We start from the raw sequence: 19,175 nt of genomic DNA, 5'->3' as shown, positions 1-19,175 counted from the left end.
AAAAAGTTTGAAATATCCAATAAATGTCGTTCCACTTCATGATTGTGTCCCACTTGTTGTTGATTCTTCACAAAAAAGTTTTATATCTTTATGTTTGAAGCCTGAAATGTAGCAAAAGGTCGCAAAGTTCAAGGGGGCCGAATACTTTTGCAAGGCACTGTAAGTCTAGAGTTGGGGGTCAGTAAGGGGGGCACCTGAACATAGATTATAATGCTTTCAGTTGTCTTGAGTGGACAACAACCGTTGAGTCCACTTGACCAGGTAAACACTTGAAAATCCTCCCAGGTTTAAAGTCCGCAGCAACATCTCTCTCGCCGGGGAAAATGCTTCCAACTCAGAATGAAATCATTGAAGTACCTTTATGACGTGACAATGTCCCCCCTCCCTCCCATCCCCCCCTTTCAACACGTTAAACGCCTCTCCTGGCCGACTGCAATGTAGACGGACACGTCACCAGTCGTCTTACCTAACGTGAGGCACGCCGGTGACCTCCAATTACAATGTAACAACAGACTGATGTCATTGGCTAGAAGAGGACCTTTTTGTCAAGAAGGCTCCAATGAGAGCTGGCCACTTCAATGATTTGACAGCTGAGAACACCGATCGCAGAATAGCGCTACTATGCAAACATGAAACGTGACGTTGCTATTTTGAAAGCTAAAGATTGTTACCAACCACAACTAAGTGGTTAAGAGAGACCTGGACTGTCCCCCAAAAAATAATATCACTCATGATATCAGTAGTGTGAACAGCTTTTAAATGGTTTAGTTGTCAATCTCTGCAGATGAAGGGCTCTATTCAATCCGCGAGGCGGAAGTGTTCCTGATTGAGCAGAGACTGGCGGTAAACGATGCTCCATGGGAAATGATCTTTACATTCCCATCACAGAATCTGTCACTCTTCAGCTGTACAGACTGAATAGAGCTCTAGAAGGTTATTAGTCGTTCTAGAAGGAAATGACCTTTAAATTCCCATCACAGAATCTGTCACGCTTCAGCTGTACAGACTGAATAGAGCTCTAGAAGGTTATTAGTCGTTCTAGAAGGAAATTACCTTTAAATTCCCATCACAGAATCTGTCACTCTTCAGCTGTACAGACTGAATAGAGCTCTAGAAGGTTATTAGTCGTTCTAGAAGGAAATGTACAAACAAATGTTTCATTGTATTTAGGGTCAATGTATAATATTTGATCTGCTCTTTGAATAGAGAAGAGATTTTGTAAAAATGTTCCTTGTGTTGTTTTACAGCTCTGTGGATCTGATGATGAGATTAATCATGTTGGACTGGATCTTTAGAGTTGTCTCAGACTGGAAATAAAATCACTTCTACCGTGTCCAATCGTGTGTGTTTCTCCACGGGGATTTAATCACGTCTACCGTGTCCAATCGTGTATGTTTCTCCACAGGGATTTAATCACGTCTACCGTGGCCAATCGTGTGTGTTTCTACACGGGGATTTAATCACGTCTCTACCGTGGCCAATCGTGTGTGTTTCTACACGGGGATTTAATCACGTCTACCGTGGCCAATCGTGTGTGTTTCTACACGGGGATTTAATCACGTCTACCGTGCCCAATCGTGTGTGTTTCTACACAGGGATTTAATCACGTCTACCGTGCCCAATCGTGTGTGTTTCTACACGGGGATTTAATCACGTCTGGGATTTATGCTGAAACCGACGTCCACAGCCTTGGACAGCGAACGCCATCTTTGTGAACGCCGGGGAAAATGACGTTTGAAAGACATACCGTCAACAACACACTTTGTTGTATATATTTTTCTGACAATACACCTTTTTGATTGAATCCTGGCTTCAATTTCAAATGACGTCAGAACATTTGTTTTCACACAACATAATGAATTACCCAATCAACACTACACCAATCAACACGACACCAATCAACACGACACCAATCAACACTACACCAATCAACACTACACCAATCAACACGACACCAATCAACACGACACCAATCAACACGACACCAATCAACACTACACCAATCAACACTACACCAATCAACACGACACCAATCAACACTACACCAATCAACACGACACCAATCAACACGACACCAATCAACACGACACCAATCAACACGACACCAATCAACACTACACCAATCAACACGACACCAATCAACACGACACCAATCAACACGACACCAATCAACACGACACCAATCAACACGACACCAATCAACACGACACCAATCAACACGACACCAATCAACACGACACCAATCAACACGACACCAATCAACACGACACCAATCAACACGACACCAATCAACACGACACCAATCAACACGACACCAATCAACACGACACCAATCAACACGACACCAATCAACACGACACCAATCAACACGACACCAATCAACACTACACCTTGTATTGAATATTATTTTTATTAAAAGGATTTAATCGCAGCGTGGATTGTAAGTACAACATATGGATAGTTTACTATACATCAATACATTCTCTTTGCATCCTTCTGACCCCCACACAAGTGTATTGCATACATACGTAACACATTACACACTACAATGCTGACAGTTAATGATATAATGGTTACATATGGGGGGGGTCGTGTAACTAAACTACATTTCTATTACTATTCTAGACACTGAGTCATTCACACAAAGAACTCAAAAAGCTGCTGTACCTTTCTGCACCTGATAAACCGGGGTGTTTTTGTTTTTTTAACTCTAAAAGAAATGACTGTATTGACATTTATACACGGATGAACACTAAAATGGATGTGTTTGTGTGGCTGGACAACGTCTACGATTACTGAGTCTCTCTTCAGGATGTTGTGGACAGACAACCTCTGCTGCATGTCAGTTCTGGTGAAGGAGACCAGCCATAGTCCAACCATGGAGGTGTCCACTGATTCAACAACACCTGGCTCAACACATACAACACAATCCCCTCTGTGGACAGTAACACTAGGGGACCTCTAACCCCCCTGTACGGTGAATGTTAGTGACCGACAACGATACAGTTTGATTCAACAACACCTGGCTCAACACATACAACACAATCCCCTCTGTGGACAGTAACACTAGGGGACCTCTAACCCCCCTGTACGGTGAATGTTAGTGACCGACAACGATACAGTTTGGCGGTTATTATTTAAATGACTTCCTGACACGCCTCTTTTCCCTCCCCTCCTCCTCATTGTAGTATGATGTACTACAGTACCCATAATGCTCTGTACAGTACAACATATTCAGTTTCATCTTTAGTAAAAATAAAATTTAAAAAAGAAGAGGTTCCTGAAGCTAACATAATGGTTGGGTGGACTGGGTTCCAAGTGGGTGGGCCTGGCTCCTCAGTGGGTGGACTGGGTTCCAAGTGGGTGGACTGGGTTCCAAGTGGGTGGGCCTGGCTCCCCAGTGGGAGGGCCTGGCTCCCCAGTGGGTGGACTGGGTTCCAAGTGGGTGGACTGGGTTCCAAGTGGGTGGGCCTGGCTCCCCAGTGGGTGGACTGGGTTCCAAGTGGGTGGGCCTGGCTCCCCAGTGGGTGGACTGGGTTCCAAATGGGTGGGCCTGGCTCCCCAGTGGGTGGACTGGGTTCCAAGTGGGAGGGCCTGGCTCCCCAGTGGGTGGACTGGGTTCCAAGTGGGTGGGCCTGGCTCCTCAGTGGGTGGACTGGGTTCCAAGTGGGTGGACTGGGTTCCAAGTGGGTGGGCCTGGCTCCCCAGTGGGAGGGCCTGGCTCCCCAGTGGGTGGACTGGGTTCCCAGTGGGTGGACTGGGTTCCAAGTGGGTGGGCCTGGCTCCCCAGTGGGTGGACTGGGTTCCAAGTGGGTGGGCCTGGCTCCCCAGTGGGTGGACTGGGTTCCAAGTGGGTGGGCCTGGCTCCCCAGTGGGTGGACTGGGTTCCAAGTGGGAGGGCCTGGCTCCCCAGTGGGTGGACTGGGTTCCAAGTGGGTGGGCCTGGCTCCCCAGTGGGTGGACTGGGTTCCAAGTGGGTGGGCCTGGCTCCCCAGTGGGTGGACTGGGTTCCAAGTGGGAGGGCCTGGCTCCCCAGTGGGTGGACTGGGTTCCAAGTGGGTGGGCCTGGCTCCCCAGTGGGTGGACTGGGTTCCATGTGGGTGTGTCTGACCTCTGACCTCAGATGGAGACAGGGCAGATAATAATACGGTCTTCCAGCATCACGCTGAGCACCAGGAACACGAAGTAAAGCATGAACATGGTGAGGCCCAGAACGCGGCTCATCTTCCACCGACACGCCGCGATGCTGACGATGACGAAGAGGAGCATGACGAAGAGGAGCACGATGGCACAGAACAGACCGTTGGAGTTCACCGCCACCGGTACGCCGCCTTGCATCGCCGAGAAGATCAACCATGGAACAGGCAGACTGGAGTAATGTTGGGGGGGCAGACAGAGAGGAGGGGTGGAGGCAGAGGGATGTAGAGAGGGAGAGGAAGGGTGGAGGCAGAGGGATGTAGAGAGGGAGAGGAAGGGTGGAGGCAGAGGGATGTAGAGAGGGAGAGGAAGGGTAGAGGCAGAGGGATGTAGAGAGGGAGAGGAAGGGTGGAGGCAGAGGGATGTAGAGAGAGGAGGGGTGGAGGGAGAGGGAGAGAGGAGGGGGGTGGGACAGAGAGAGAGAGGAGGGGGTGTAGAGAGAGGAAGGGTGGAGGCAGAGGGAGAGGAAGGGTAGAGGCAGAGGGATGTAGAGAGGGAGAGAGAGAGAGAGAGGAAGGGTGGAGGCAGAGAAAGGAAGGGTGGAGGCAGAGGGATATAGAGAGGGAGAGAGAGAGAGAGGAAGGGTGGAGGCAGAGGGATATAGAGAGGGAGAGGAAGGGTGGAGGCAGAGGGAGAGACAGAGAAAGGAAGGGTGGAGGCAGAGGGAGGAGGTGTGGAGGCAGAGAGAAAGGAAGGGTGGAGGCAGAGGGATGTAGAGAGAGGAGGGGTGGAGGCAGAGAGAGAGACAGAGAGCGGAAGGGTGGAGGCAGAGAGACAGAGAGAGGAGGTGTGGAGGCAGAGAGAAAGGAAGGGTGGAGGCAGAGGGATGTAGAGAGGGAGAGAGGAGGTGTGGAGGCAGAGGGAGAGACAGAGAAAGGAAGGGTAGAGGCAGAGGGATGTAGAGAGGGAGAGAGGAAGGGTAGAGTTAGAGAGGGAGGGACAGAGAGAGAGGAGGGGTGGAGGCAGAGGGAGAGGAAGGGTAGAGGCAGAGGGATGTAGAGAGGGAGAGAGAGAGGAAGGGTAGAGGCAGAGGGATGTAGAGAGGGAGAGAGGAAGGGTAGAGGCAGAGGGATGTAGAGAGGGAGAGACAGAGAGAGAGGAAGGGTAGAGGCAGAGGGATGTAGAGAGGGAGAGAGAGGAAGGGTAGAGGCAGAGGGATGTAGAGAGGGAGAGAGAGGAAGGGTAGAGGCAGAGGGAGAGAGGAAGGGTAGAGGCAGAGGGAGAGAGGAAGGGTAGAGGCAGAGGGATGTAGAGAGGGAGAGAGAGAGAGGAAGGGTAGAGGCAGAGGGATGTAGAGAGGGAGAGGAAGGGTAGAGGCAGAGGGAGAGAGGAAGGGTGGAGGCAGAGGGATGTAGAGAGGGAGAGAGGAAGGGTAGAGGCAGAGGGATGTAGAGAGGGAGAGAGGAAGGGTAGAGGCAGAGGGAGAGAGGAAGGGTGGAGGCAGAGGGAGAGGAAGGGTGGGGGCAGAGGGATGTAGAGAGGGAGAGAGAGAGAGGAAGGGTAGAGGCAGAGGGATGTAGAGAGGGAGAGGAAGGGTGGAGGCAGAGGGAGAGGAAGGGTGGAGGCAGAGAGAGAGAGGAAGGGTGGAGGCAGAGGGAGAGGAAGGGTGGGGGCAGAGGGCGGAGAGACAATCACTTTTGAGAGTAGTAACACAAATTGCCTTGATTGTTTACAACAGACAACGGTACACATTTCACAGTGATATCTCTGTAGTTATAGTGGTCTATACTAACCCCATAGTGATATCTCTGTAGTTATAGTGGTCTATACTAACCCCATAGTGATATCTCTGTAGTTATAGTGGTCTATACTCACCCCATAGTGATATCTCTGTAGTTATAGTGGTCTATACTCACCCCATAGTGATATCTCTGTAGTTATAGAGGTCTATACTAACCCCATAGTGATATCTCTGTAGTTTTAGTGGTCTATACTAACCCCATAGTGATATCTCTGTAGTTATAGAGGTCTATACTAACCCCATAGTGATATCTCTGTAGTTATAGAGGTCTATACTAACCCCATAGTGATATCTCTGTAGTTATAGTGGTATATACTAACCCCATAGTGATATCTCTGTAGTTATAGTGGTCTATACTAACCCCATAGTGATATCGAAGATGTTGGATCCCACTGAGCTGGACACAGCCATGTCTCCCAGTCCTTTCCGGGCCACGATGACACTGGTGATGAGGTCAGGGATGGAGGTGCCCGCTGCCAGGATGGTCAGGCCCATGATCTCCTCTGAGATGCCTATGGTCTCACCCACCTAGGGAGACAACAGTCAGTCAGTCAACCAATCAGTCTCACCCACCTAGGGAGACAACAGTCAGTCAGTCAACCAATCAGTCTCACCCACCTAGGGAGACAACAGTCAGTCAGTCAACCAATCAGTATCCCCACCTAGGGAGACAACTGTCAGGCAACCAATCAGTCTCACCCACCTAGGGAGAAAACATTCAGTCAGTCAACCAATCAGTCTCACCCACCTAGGGAGGCAACAGTCAGTCAGTCAACCAATCAGTCTCACCCACCTAGGGAGGCAACAGTCAGTCAGTCAACCAATCAGTCTCACCCACCTAGGGAGACAACAGTCAGTCAGTCAACCAATCAGTCTCACCCACCTAGGGAGACAACAGTCAGTCAGTCAACCAATCAGTCTCACCCACCTAGGGAGGCAACAGTCAGTCAGTCAACCAATCAGTCTCACCCACCTAGGGAGACAACAGTCAGTCAACCAATCAGTCTCACCCACCTAGGGAGACAACAGTCAGTCAACCAATCAGTCTCACCCACCTAAGGGAGACAACAGTCAGTCAACCAATCAGTATCCCCACCTAGGGAGACAACAGTCAGTCAACCAATCAGTCTCACCCACCTAGGGAGACAACAGTCAGTCAACCAATCAGTATCCCCACCTAGGGAGACAACAGTCAGTCAACCAATCAGTCTCACCCACCTAGGGAGACAACAGTCAGTCAACCAATCAGTATCCCCACCTAGGGAGACAACAGTCAGTCAACCAATCAGTATCCCCACCTAGGGAGACAACAGTCAGTCAACCAATCAGTATCCCCACCTAGGGAGACAACAGTCAGTCAACCAATCAGTATCCCCACCTAGGGAGACAACAGTCAGTCAACCAATCAGTATCCCCACCTAGGGAGGCAACAGTCAGTCAACCAAACAGTATCCCCACCTAGGGAGACAACAGTCAGTCAACCAATCAGTATCCCCACCTAGGGAGAAAACAGTCAGTCAGTCAACCAATCAGTATCCCCACCTAGGGAGAAAACAGTCAGTCAGTCAACCAATCAGTATCCCCACCTAGGGAGACAACAGTCAGTCAACCAATCAGTATCCCCACCTAGGGAGACAACAGTCAGTCAACCAATCAGTATCCCCACCTAGGGAGACAACAGTCAGTCAACCAATCAGTCTCACCCACCTAGGGAGACAACAGTCAGTCAACCAATCAGTCTCACCCACCTAAGGGAGACAACAGTCAGTCAACCAATCAGTATCCCCACCTAGGGAGACAACAGTCAGTCAACCAATCAGTCTCACCCACCTAGGGAGACAACAGTCAGTCAACCAATCAGTATCCCCACCTAGGGAGACAACAGTCAGTCAACCAATCAGTCTCACCCACCTAGGGAGACAACAGTCAGTCAACCAATCAGTATCCCCACCTAGGGAGACAACAGTCAGTCAACCAATCAGTATCCCCACCTAGGGAGACAACAGTCAGTCAACCAATCAGTATCCCCACCTAGGGAGACAACAGTCAGTCAACCAATCAGTATCCCCACCTAGGGAGACAACAGTCAGTCAACCAATCAGTATCCCCACCTAGGGCACTAGTAATCAGTCGATACATATATCAAAATGTAATGTTTGACAAATACGTAGCACATCCTTTATTCATCCTGAGTGTAGACGGAGGCCAGGATTCAACCAGATCAGTGTTAACCCACGATTACCCACAATAACCCACGATTACCCACTACCACCCACGATAACCAACGATTACCCACAATTACCCACAATAACCCCTAATTACCCACGATAACCCACGATTACCCACTACCACCCACGATAACCAACGATTACCCACAATAACCCCTGATTACCCACGATAACCCACAATAACCCACGATTACCCACCACCACCCACGATAACCAACGATTTCCCACGATAACCCACAATTACCCACAATAACCCCTGATTACCCACGACAACCCACGATTACCCACTACCACCCACGATAACCAACGATTACCCACAATAGCCCCTGATTACCCACGATAACCCACAATAACCCACGATTACCCACCACCACCCACGATAACCAACGATTTAGCACGATAACCCACGATTGCCCACAATTACCCACGATAACACATGATTACCCACGATAACCAACGATTTCCTACGATAACCCACGATAACCGTAGCTCATCATTGCTTTTGTTTATAGTAGGTGGGGTCAGAAGTGTTACTGCGTTGGTGTTGTCAAAACCCCAGGAGGCGCCCAACGTTTCCCCTATCATTATCCCTATCATTATCCATACCATTATCCATATCGTTAGACCCTGTCATTATCCATATCATTAGACCCTATCATTACCCACATCATTAGACCCTGTCATTATCCATATCATTAGACCCTATCATTATCCATATCATTATCCATATCATTAGACCCTGTCGTTATCCATATCATTAGACGCTGTCATTATCCACATCATTAGACCCTGTCGTTATCCATATCATTAGACCCTATCATTATCCATATCATTATCCATATCATTAGACCCTGTCATTATCCATATCATTAGACCCTGTCATTATCCACATCATTAGACCCTGTCATTATCCATATCATTAGACCCTATCATTATCCATATCATTATCCATATCATTAGACCCTGTCATTATCCATATCATTAGACCCTATCATTATCCATATCATTAAACCCTATCATTATCTATATCATTAGGCCCTATCATTATCCATATCATTAGACCCTATCATTATCCCTGTCGTTAGGCCATGTCATTATCCATATCATTAGACCCTGTCATTATCCATATCATTAGACCCTATCATTATCCATATCATTATCCATATCAATTAGACCATATCATTAGACCCTATCATTATCCATATCATTAGACCATATCATTATCCCTATCATTAGACCCTATCACTATCCATATCATTAGACCATGTCATTATCCATATCATTAGACCCTGTCATTATCCATATCATTAGACCATATCAGTATCCCTATCATTAGACCCTATCGTTATCCATATCATTAGACCATGTCATTATCCATATCATTAGACCCTATCATTAGATTCTATCATTGTCCATATCATTAGACCCTATCGTTAGACCTATCATTATCCCTACCGTTAGACCTATCATTGGACCCTATCATTGGACATATCGTTAGACTTATCGTTATCTATATCATTATCCCTATCATTAGACCTATCATTATCCCTATCGTTAGACTTATCATTATCTCTATCATTATCCACGTCGTTAGCCCCGTCATTAGACCCAATCGTTAGACCTGTCGTTAGACCCTATCGTTAGACCTGTCGTTAGACCCTATCGTTAGACCCATCGTTAGCCCTATCGTTAGCCCAATCGTTAGCCCAATCATTATACCCTATCGTTGGGCCCTATCGTTAGACCCTATCGTTAGCCCAATCGTTAGCCCAATCATTATACCCTATCGTTGGACCCTATCGTTAGACCCTATCGTTAGACCCTATCGTTAGCCCCATCGTTAGCCCCATCGTTAGCCCCATCGTTAGACCCCTCATTAGACCCTATCGTTAGACCCTATCGTTAGACCCAATCGTTAGACCCTATCGTTAGACCCTATCATTAGACCCTATCGTTAGACCCCATCGTTAGACCCCATTGTTAGACCCTATCATTAGACCCTATCGTTAGACCCTATCGTTAGCCCCTATCATTAAACATTATCGTTAGCCCCTATCGTTAGACCCATCGTTAGACCCCATCATTAGACCCGTGGTTAGACCCTATCGTTAGACCCTATCGTTAGCCCAATTGTTAGACCCTATCGTTAGACCCCATTATTAGACCCGTCATTAGACCCTATCGTTAACCCCATCATTAGACCCGTCATTAGACCCTATCGTTAGACCCCATTATTAGACCCGTCATTAGACCCTATCGTTAACCCCATCATTAGACCCGTCATTAGACCCTATCGTTAGACCCTATCGTTCGCCCCTATCGTTAGACCCCATTATTAGACCCGTCATTAGACCCTATCGTTAACCCCATCATTAGACCCGTCATTAGACCCTATCGTTAGACCCCATTATTAGACCCGTCATTAGACCCTATCGTTAACCCCATCATTAGACCCGTCATTAGACCCTATCGTTAGACCCTATCGTTAGACCCTATCGTTCGCCCCTATCGTTAGACCCTATCGTTAGACCCTATCGTTAGCCCTATCATTAGACCCTATCGTTAGACCCTATCGTTAGACCCTATCGTTAGACCCTATCGTTAGACCCTATCCTTAGATCCTATCGTTAGACCCTATCGTTAGACCTATGATGGACATTGCCATTGGATGTACTAGTAGAAACCTCCTGCAGCTGTGTTAAACTCAAACACTAAAATGCTTGAAGTTATTATTATTTATTTTTTTAAAATTTGAACCTTTATTTAACTAGACAAGTCAGTTAAGAATACATTCCTATTTACAATGACGGCATACCGGAGAACAGTGGTTTAACAACATTTTTTTTTACCTTGTCAGCTTGGGGATTCGATCTAGCAACCTTTCGGTTACTGGTCCACCTTCTAACCACTAGGCTACCTGCTGGTTACTAGTCCAACCTCTAAATACTAGGCTACCTGCTGGTTACTGGCCCAACACTAACCACTAGGCTACCTGCTGGTTACTGGTTCACTCTCTAACCACTAGGTTACCTACCTGCGTGTTACCTCGGGTCTGTCTGTTACCTCGGGTCTGTCTGTTACCTCGGGTCTGCCTGTTACCTCGGGTCTGTCTGTTACCTCTGGTCTGTCTGTTACCTCGGGTCTGTCTGTTACCTCGGGTCTCTCTGTTACCTCGGGTCTGTCTGTTACCTCGGGTCTGTCTGTTACCTCGGGTCTGTCTGTTACCTCGGGTCTGTCTGTTACCTCGGGTCTCTCTGTTACCTCGGGTCTGTCTGTTACCTCGGGTCTGTCTGTTACCTCGGGTCTGTCTGTTACCTCAGGTTATCGCTGATCTGATTAAATCCTGGCCTGAGTCAAAGAAGCACTGGACTAATAGTTTCTAAACAAGATGGAAGTCATGTGATCTAAAAACCCAACCAGAGTGATACCTGATGTGCCCACCAGACCATTAGATAGGAGAACACAGCGATCCACGTGATGGAACCAATAAACGTCATGGCGAAGTATTTTCTGGAAGCCTGAGGAAGAACTCACAGGAAGCTCATATCAGCATGACATTAGAAAGATATTTTTTGTTCTACATTTTGGCCACTTTGCAGGACACAAAATGGCGTGAATGTAAAGACAGAGATGATAAAGACAGAGATGATAAAGATAGAGATGATAAAGACAGAGATGATAAAGATAGAGATGATAAAGACAGAGATGATAAAGACCGAGATGATAAAGACAGAGATGATAAAGACAGAGATGATAAAGACAGAGATGATAAAGACCGAGATGATAAGGACAGAGATGATAAAGACAGAGATGATAAAGACAGAGATAATAAAGACAGAGATGTAGGTGATATGTACCGGGTTGCGTACGTCGGGCACAGTGAGCCACAGAGGGAACACTATCGGTAGGAGGAAAAGATATGTGGCCTGTTTACGTCTGGTGTCTGGCCATTCTAACGACAGGGGTTCCTCGTTCTCTTCACCCTCTTCCTCTTCTTCCTCTTTATTTTCCTCATCGTCCTCTTCGTCTTCGTCATCCTCGTCTTCCTCATCCTCACTCTCTTCTTCACTCTCGTCCTCTTCGCCGCTGTCTGAGCCGTCGGACCCCCCTGCGCCCGCTGGCCCCTCGTCCTAGTGAAGAGGGAGAGAGGGTGAGAGAGAAGCGTCGTAGGGGTAGAGTAGTGTTATGAATTTACTCTCTCCTATCTCTCTCCACCCTCTCTCCACTCTCCTCTCTCCTCTCTCCTCTCTCCTCTCTCCTCTCCTCTCCCCTCCCCTCTCTCCTCTCTCCTCTCTCCTCTCCCCTCTCTCCTCTCTCTACCGTCTAGGTCTCTGACGGGTCTGGTTTCTCCTATCTCCCCTCTCTCCTCTCCCCTCTCTCCTCTCCTCTCCCCTCTCTCCTCTCTCCTCTCTCCTCTCTCCTCTCTCCCGTCTCTCTACCGTCTAGGTCTCTGACGGGTCTGGTTTCTCCTATCTCCCCTCTCTCCCCTCTCTCCCCTCTCTCCCCTCTCTCCTCTCTCTCCTCTCTCCCCTCTCTCCTCTCTCTCCTCTCTCCTCTCTCTACCGTCTAGGTCTCTGACGGGTCTGGTTTCTCCTATCTCCCCTCTCTCCTCTCCCCTCCTCTCCCCACTCTCCTCTCTCCTCTCTCCTCTCCCTCTCTCCTCTCCTCTCCCCTCTCTCCTCTCTCCTCTCCCCTCTCCTCTCCCCTCTCCCCTCTCCCCTCTCTCCTCTCTCCTCTCCCTCTCTCCTCTCCCTCTCTCCTCTCCCCTCTCCCCTCTCTCCTCTCTCCTCTCCCCTCTCTCCTCTCTCTACCGTCTAGGTCTCTGACGGGTCTGGTTTCTCCTATCTCCCTCTCTCCCTCTCTCCTCTCTCCCCTCTCTCCTCTCCCTCTCTCCCCTCTCCCTCTCTCCTCTCCTCTCCCTCTCCCCTCTCTCCTCTCTCCTCTCCCCTCTCTCCTCTCTCTACCGTCTAGGTCTCTGACGGGTCTGGTTTCTCCTATCTCCCCTCTCTCCTCTCTCTCCTCTCTCCTCTCCCCTCTCTCCTCTCCCCTCTCTCCTCTCCTCTCCTCTCCCCTCTCCCCTCTCTCCTCTCTCCTCCCCTCTCTCCTCTCTCTACCGTCTAGGTCTCTGACGGGTCTGGTTTCTCCTATCTCCCCTCTCTCTCCTCTCTCCTCTCCCCTCTCTCCTCTCCCCTCTCTCCTCTCCTCTCCCCTCTCCCCTCTCTCCTCTCTCCTCTCCCCTCTCTCCTCTCTCTACCGTCTAGGTCTCTGACGGGTCTGGTTTCTCCTCTCTCCTCTCTCCTCTCTCTCCTCTCTCCCCTCTCTCCTCTCTCTCCTCTCCCCTCTCCCTTCTCCCCTCTCTCCTCTCCCCTCTCTCTCCTCTCCTCTCTCTACCGTCTAGGTCTCTGACGGGTCTGGTTTCTCCTATCTCCCCTCTCTCCTCTCTCTCCTCTCTCCCCTCTCTCCCCTCTCTCCTCTCTCCTCTCTCTACCGTCTAGGTCTCTGACGGGTCTGGTCTCTCCTATCTCCCCTCTCTCCCCTCTCTCCTCTCCTCTCTCTACCGTCTAGGTCTCTGACGGGTCTGGTCTCTCCTCTCTCTCCTCTCTCTCCTCTCTCCCCTCTCCCCTCTCTCCTCTCTCCTCTCCCCTCTCTCCTCTCTCTACCGTCTAGGTCTCTGACGGGTCTGGTTTCTCCTATCTCCCCTCTCTCCTCTCTCCCCTCTCTCCCCTCTCTCCTCTCCTCTCTCTACCGTCTAGGTCTCTGACGGGTCTGGTCTCTCCTCTCTCCCCTCTCTCCCCTCTCTCCTCTCCCCTCTCTACCGTCTAGGTCTCTGACGGGTCTGGTCTCTCCTATCTCCCCTCTCTCCTCTCTCCCCTCTCTCCTCTCCTCTCTACCGTCTAGGTCTCTGACGGGTCTGGTCTCTCCTATCTCCCCTCTCTCCCCTCTCTCCCCTCTCTCCCCTCTCTCCTCTCCTCTCTCTACCGTCTAGGTCTCTGACGGGTCTGGTCTCTCCTCTCTCTCCTCTCTCTCCTCTCCTCTCTCTACCGTCTAGGTCTCTGACGGGTCTGGTTTCTCCTATCTCCCCTCTCTCCCTCTCTCCCCTCTCCCCTCTCTCTCCTCTCTCTACCGTCTAGGTCTCTGACGGGTCTGGTCTCTCCTATCTCCCCTCTCTCCCCTCTCTCCCTCTCTCCCCTCTCTCCTCTCCTCTCTCTACCGTCTAGGTCTCTGACGGGTCTGGTCTCTCCTCTCTCTCCTCTCTCTCCTCTCCTCTCTCTACCGTCTAGGTCTCTGACGGGTCTGGTTTCTCCTATCTCCCCTCTCTCCCCTCTCTCCCCTCTCCCCTCTCTCCCCTCTCTCCCCTCTCCCCTCTCTCTCCTCTCTCTACCGTCTAGGTCTCTGACGGGTCTGGTCTCTCCTATCTCCCCTCTCTCCCCTCTCTCCCCTCTCTCTCCTCTCTCTCCTCTCTCTCCTCTCCTCTCTCTACCGTCTAGGTCTCTGACGGGTCTGGTTTCTCCTATCTCCCCTCTCTCCCCTCTCTCCCCTCTCCCCTCTCTCTCCTCTCTCTACCGTCTAGGTCTCTGACGGGTCTGGTCTCTCCTATCTCTCCTCTCTCCCCTCTCTCCCCTCTCTCTCCTCTCCTCTCTCTACCGTCTAGGTCTCTGACGGGTCTGGTTTCTCCTCTCTCCCCTCTCTCCCCTCTCTCCTCTCCTCTCTCTACCGTCTAGGTCTCTGACGGGTCTGGTCTCTCCTCTCTCCCCTCTCTCCCCTCTCTCCTCTCCCCTCTCTACCGTCTAGGTCTCTGACGGGTCTGGTTTCTCCTATCTCCCCTCTCTCCCCTCTCTCCCCTCTCTCCTCTCCCCTCTCTACCGTCTAGGTCTCTGACGGGTCTGGTCTCTCCTCTCTCTCCTCTCTCTCCTCTCCTCTCTCTACCGTCTAGGTCTCTGACGGGTCTGGTTTCTCCTATCTCCCCTCTCTCCCCTCTCTCTCCTCTCCTCTCTCTACCGTCTAGGTCTCTGACGGGTCTGGTTTCTCCTATCTCCCCTCTCTCTCCTCTCTCCCCTCTCTCCTCTCTCTCCCGTCTGAGTCTCTGACGGGCCTGGTTTCTCCTATCTCCCCTCTCTCCCCTCTCCTCTCTCCCCTCTCCTCTCTCCCCTCTCCCCTCTCCCCTCTCCCCTCTATCCTCTATCCTCTATCCTCTCTCTACCGTCTGAGTCTCTGACGGGCCTGGTTTCTCCTCTTCTTTAGGTGTGGTCTGGGAGGTCGAGGGTTCGGCCTGCTCAGTCTTCTCATGTCCAGCTGAAAAAAGACAGACACAAGACACAACCAATAAGCAACATGTCAGATGTTTACCTTTACATGTGAGTCATTTAACAGACTCTCTTATCCAAAGACACTTACAGTGGTGAGTCATTTAACAGACTCTCTTATCCAGAGACACTTACAGTAGTGAGTCATTTAACAGACTCTCTTATCCAGAGACACTACAGTAGTGAGTCATTTAACAGACTCTCTGATCCAGAGATACTTACAGTGGTGAGTCATTTAGCAGACTCTCTTATCCAGAGACACTACAGTAATGAGTCATTTAACAGACTCTCTTATCCAGAGACACTACAGTAGTGAGTCATTTAGCAGACTCTCTTATCCAGAGCCTCTACAGTAGTGAGTCATTTAGCAGACTCTCTTATCCAGAGACACTTACAGTAGTGAGTCATTTAGCAGACTCTCTTATCCAGAGACACTACAGTAGTGAGTCATTTAGCAGACTCTCTTATCCAGAGACACTACAATAATGAGTCATTTAGCAGACACTCTTATCCAGAGACACTACAGTAGTGAGTCATTTAAGAGACTCTCTTATCCAGAGACACTACAGTACTGAGTCATTTAAGAGACTCTCTTATCCAGAGACACTACAGTAGTGAGTCATTTAACAGACTCTCTTATCCAGAGAGACTTACAGTAGTGAGTCATTTAACAGACTCTTATCCAGAGACACTACAGTGGTGAGTCATTTAACAGACTCTCTTATCCAAAGAGACTTACAGTAGTGAGTCATTTAACAGACTCTCTTATCCAGATATACTACAGTAGTGAGTCATTTAACAGACTCTCTTATCCAGAGACACTACAGTAGTGAGTCATTTAACAGACTCTCTTATCCAGAGACACTACAGTGGTGAGTCATTTAGCAGACTCTCTTATCCAGAGAGACTTACAGTAGTGAGTCATTTAGCAGACTCTCTTATCCAAAGAGACTTACAGTAGTGAGTCATTTAACAGACTCTCTTATCCAGAGACACTACAGTAGTGATTGCATACGTTTTCATTGGTACTGATCCCCCGTGGGAATTGAACCCACGACCCTGGCATTGGGAGTGCCATGCTCTACCGACTAAGCCACATGGTACATATGTTCAATGTAGGGGGAGCAGCAGGTACAGTAAGTGACCGTTCAGGGGGGGTGTCCCTAGGAGGAGCAGCAGGTAAGGTAGGTGACCGTTCAGGGGGGGGGTCCCTAGGAGGAGCAGCAGGTAAGGTAGGTGACCGTGTGACTCCTAGTGGGGTGTGACTCCTAGTGGGGTGTGACTCCTAGTGGGGTGTCATGACGTTGCCCTCTTTGGGTACAGCGAGCACCATCCCCCTCTCTCTCTCTCTCTCCTACATCCAGGCTGCTGTTAGTCAGGTCATAAATTCCTGGAGGAGATTCTTCCTCATGGCCAGACAGTACAGAGAGATAATGAGTTTTCATAGAGAGAACAAAGGAATTTCTTCCACATCACAGAACTTGAGAAGTGAACAATATTCATAATATATGCCATTTAGCAGACGCTTTTATCCAAAGCGACTTACAGTCATGTGTGCATACATTCTACGTATGGGTGGTCCCGGGGATCGAACCCACTACCCTGGCGTTACAAGCGCCATGCTCTACCAACTGAGCTACAGAACCACATGTTCTGGAGAATGTATAAACGGTCGGTGAAGTAGCCAGCTACGAACTGGTCCGTTTGGTACAATTTTGTGAAACTCATGAGACACAATACAGCCACATTACCATAACTCTGTTTATACAAGAGTCTCAGTTGTGAGGCTTGCATCTAATTGTTGTATAAAATGAATGAGTAAAGATGAAACTATTTGTGAAATTATGTAATGTGATTTACTTCTGTTTAATAAAGGAAACTCATTAATTTAGTTTAACTAAATCATAGGCCCCATGAGCACAGACATTGATCTGGCGTCATGGGACAGCCCCTTTCTGCTCTTCTGAATATAACCCCCACCTTGGGAATTTATCTTCAGACCATGTTTCTCTCAATTACGAGAGGGCCGACAACCGCCGAATCATCTATTCTATAACAACATTGCTGAATGTTACTCTGAACTATCCATTCTAACCATGGCAGAGAGAGAGGGGGTGGACAAACTCTCCAACAGATATCACGGCCACACACTGAGTGGAAATAAAAATATATTGCAATTATTCCCAAATGAGTGAGCTTTCATGTGCAAAGGATTAGCATTTCAATTGTTATAATTATCAACTTTGTCGTGTCTTTTATCTCAGTCGACCCTTTTTGTCCACCAAGCCGCGATACCTGTTTATCCCACTAGGGAAACTCCGTTATCATTTCCTTGTAACTATCTACTGTTTGTTTGTTTCTGCATTTCTGGGATTATTTAGTAAGTAAATAAATGATTTAAGACAATTGATGTATGATTCATAGTGAAGACTGGGTTCGTGCAGATAACCAACAATTTACAACGTTTGGAATGAGACTAAAGAATAATTCATTAATTGGAGGAATAATTGATCAGATATTAAAATAACTGAAAGTTATATTAGGAAAATTAAAAAATGATGTAATGTGAATATTTGCCATGGTGCCCTGACTTCCTAGTTAATTACAGTTACATGATTAAGTTAGTTTAATCACGCATTCTACTCGCCAGTGTTCAATCATTAATGAACCAACTTGACGAGCTCAGGGCGAGGATCTCCTTCCAGAGGGACATCAGATCCTGTAACATACTCTTGTTTTTCTGAGACTTTCCTCCGACATCCAGAGGGATTATATACAACCGGCGGGTTTTTATCGATTTCTGAGTGGATAGGAAGCAGAATCTCTCTGGCTAAGAATAAAGGTGGTCGGCTCTGCTTAATGACCAACAACACATGTTTTTTGAGTAGATAGGAAGCAGAATCTCTCTGGCTAAGAACAAAGATGGTCGGCTCTGCTTAATGACCAACAACACATGTTTTTTGAGTGGATAGGAAGCAGAATCTCTCTGGCTAAGAACAAAGGTGGTCGGCTCTGCTTAATGACCAACAACACATGGTTTTTGAGTAGATAGGAAGCAGAATCTCTCTGGCTAAGAACAAAGATGGTCGGCTCTGCTTAATGACCAACAACACATGATGCGAAACGTACAGGAACCTGCGAGATTCTGCTCCCCCGACTCGGAATACTTTGTCATCAAATGTTGCCCTGTGGACAGGGTGGTATGCTGCTGGCTATTATGATTATTATTATTATTATATTGTAGGCCTATGTCATATGCCAAAAACTGTGTAACTAAAGGTTAACGAGCCATGAATCAAAAAGACGATGACCCCTTCCTCTGACACACACACACGTGCAGGGCCCCATCTGCATGTTAATCTCAGTGTTGATTGGGTCGGTGTTAAGGCCGTGCAGGGCCCCATCTGCATGTTAATCTCAGTGTTGATTGGGTCGGTGTTAAGGCCGTGCAGGGCCCCATCTGCATGTTAATCTCAGTGTTGATTGGGTCGGTGTTAAGGCCGCTTCAGCCTCTGGTTGTCATAACCCTGAGAGACTGATTGGCCTGGACCACTGAAGGACCTCATTAGACCCACACACACACACTGAGAGGCCCAATGATTACAGGGTACGAACCCAAATCAACTCCACCGCGGCCCCTGTTCCCAACAAGCACAACTCCATCCAGACAGAGACGAATGCACAGATTAACAGGTGTCTGTATCA

At 48.6% G+C, this 19,175-nt stretch overlaps 1 long non-coding RNA gene, 1 other non-coding gene and 1 pseudogene across 2 annotated transcripts; all 3 read right to left on the bottom strand.

The window, feature by feature from the left end:
- Window positions 1-2,387: 2,387 nt before the first annotated feature.
- Window positions 2,388-3,440, bottom strand: LOC124019734. Its single transcript, XR_006835836.1, has 2 exons — window positions 3,023-3,440; window positions 2,388-2,906 (listed from the first exon to the last, which is right to left on the bottom strand). It is a non-coding gene; the product is annotated as an uncharacterized LOC124019734 (long non-coding RNA).
- A 555-nt stretch (window positions 3,441-3,995) lies between these two features.
- Window positions 3,996-19,175, bottom strand: part of LOC124019738 — a 42,523-nt pseudogene continuing 27,343 nt past the window's right edge.
- Window positions 16,500-16,567, bottom strand: trnag-ccc. Its single transcript has one exon. It is a non-coding gene; the product is annotated as a tRNA-Gly (tRNA).

The sequence above is a fragment of the Oncorhynchus gorbuscha genome, unplaced genomic scaffold (assembly GCF_021184085.1).
Source record: "Oncorhynchus gorbuscha isolate QuinsamMale2020 ecotype Even-year unplaced genomic scaffold, OgorEven_v1.0 Un_scaffold_662, whole genome shotgun sequence".
Classification (NCBI taxonomy): Eukaryota; Metazoa; Chordata; class Actinopteri; order Salmoniformes; family Salmonidae; genus Oncorhynchus; species Oncorhynchus gorbuscha.
Note: the sequence above shows the minus strand (reverse complement) of the source record. Positions and strands in the feature narration are given on the sequence as shown.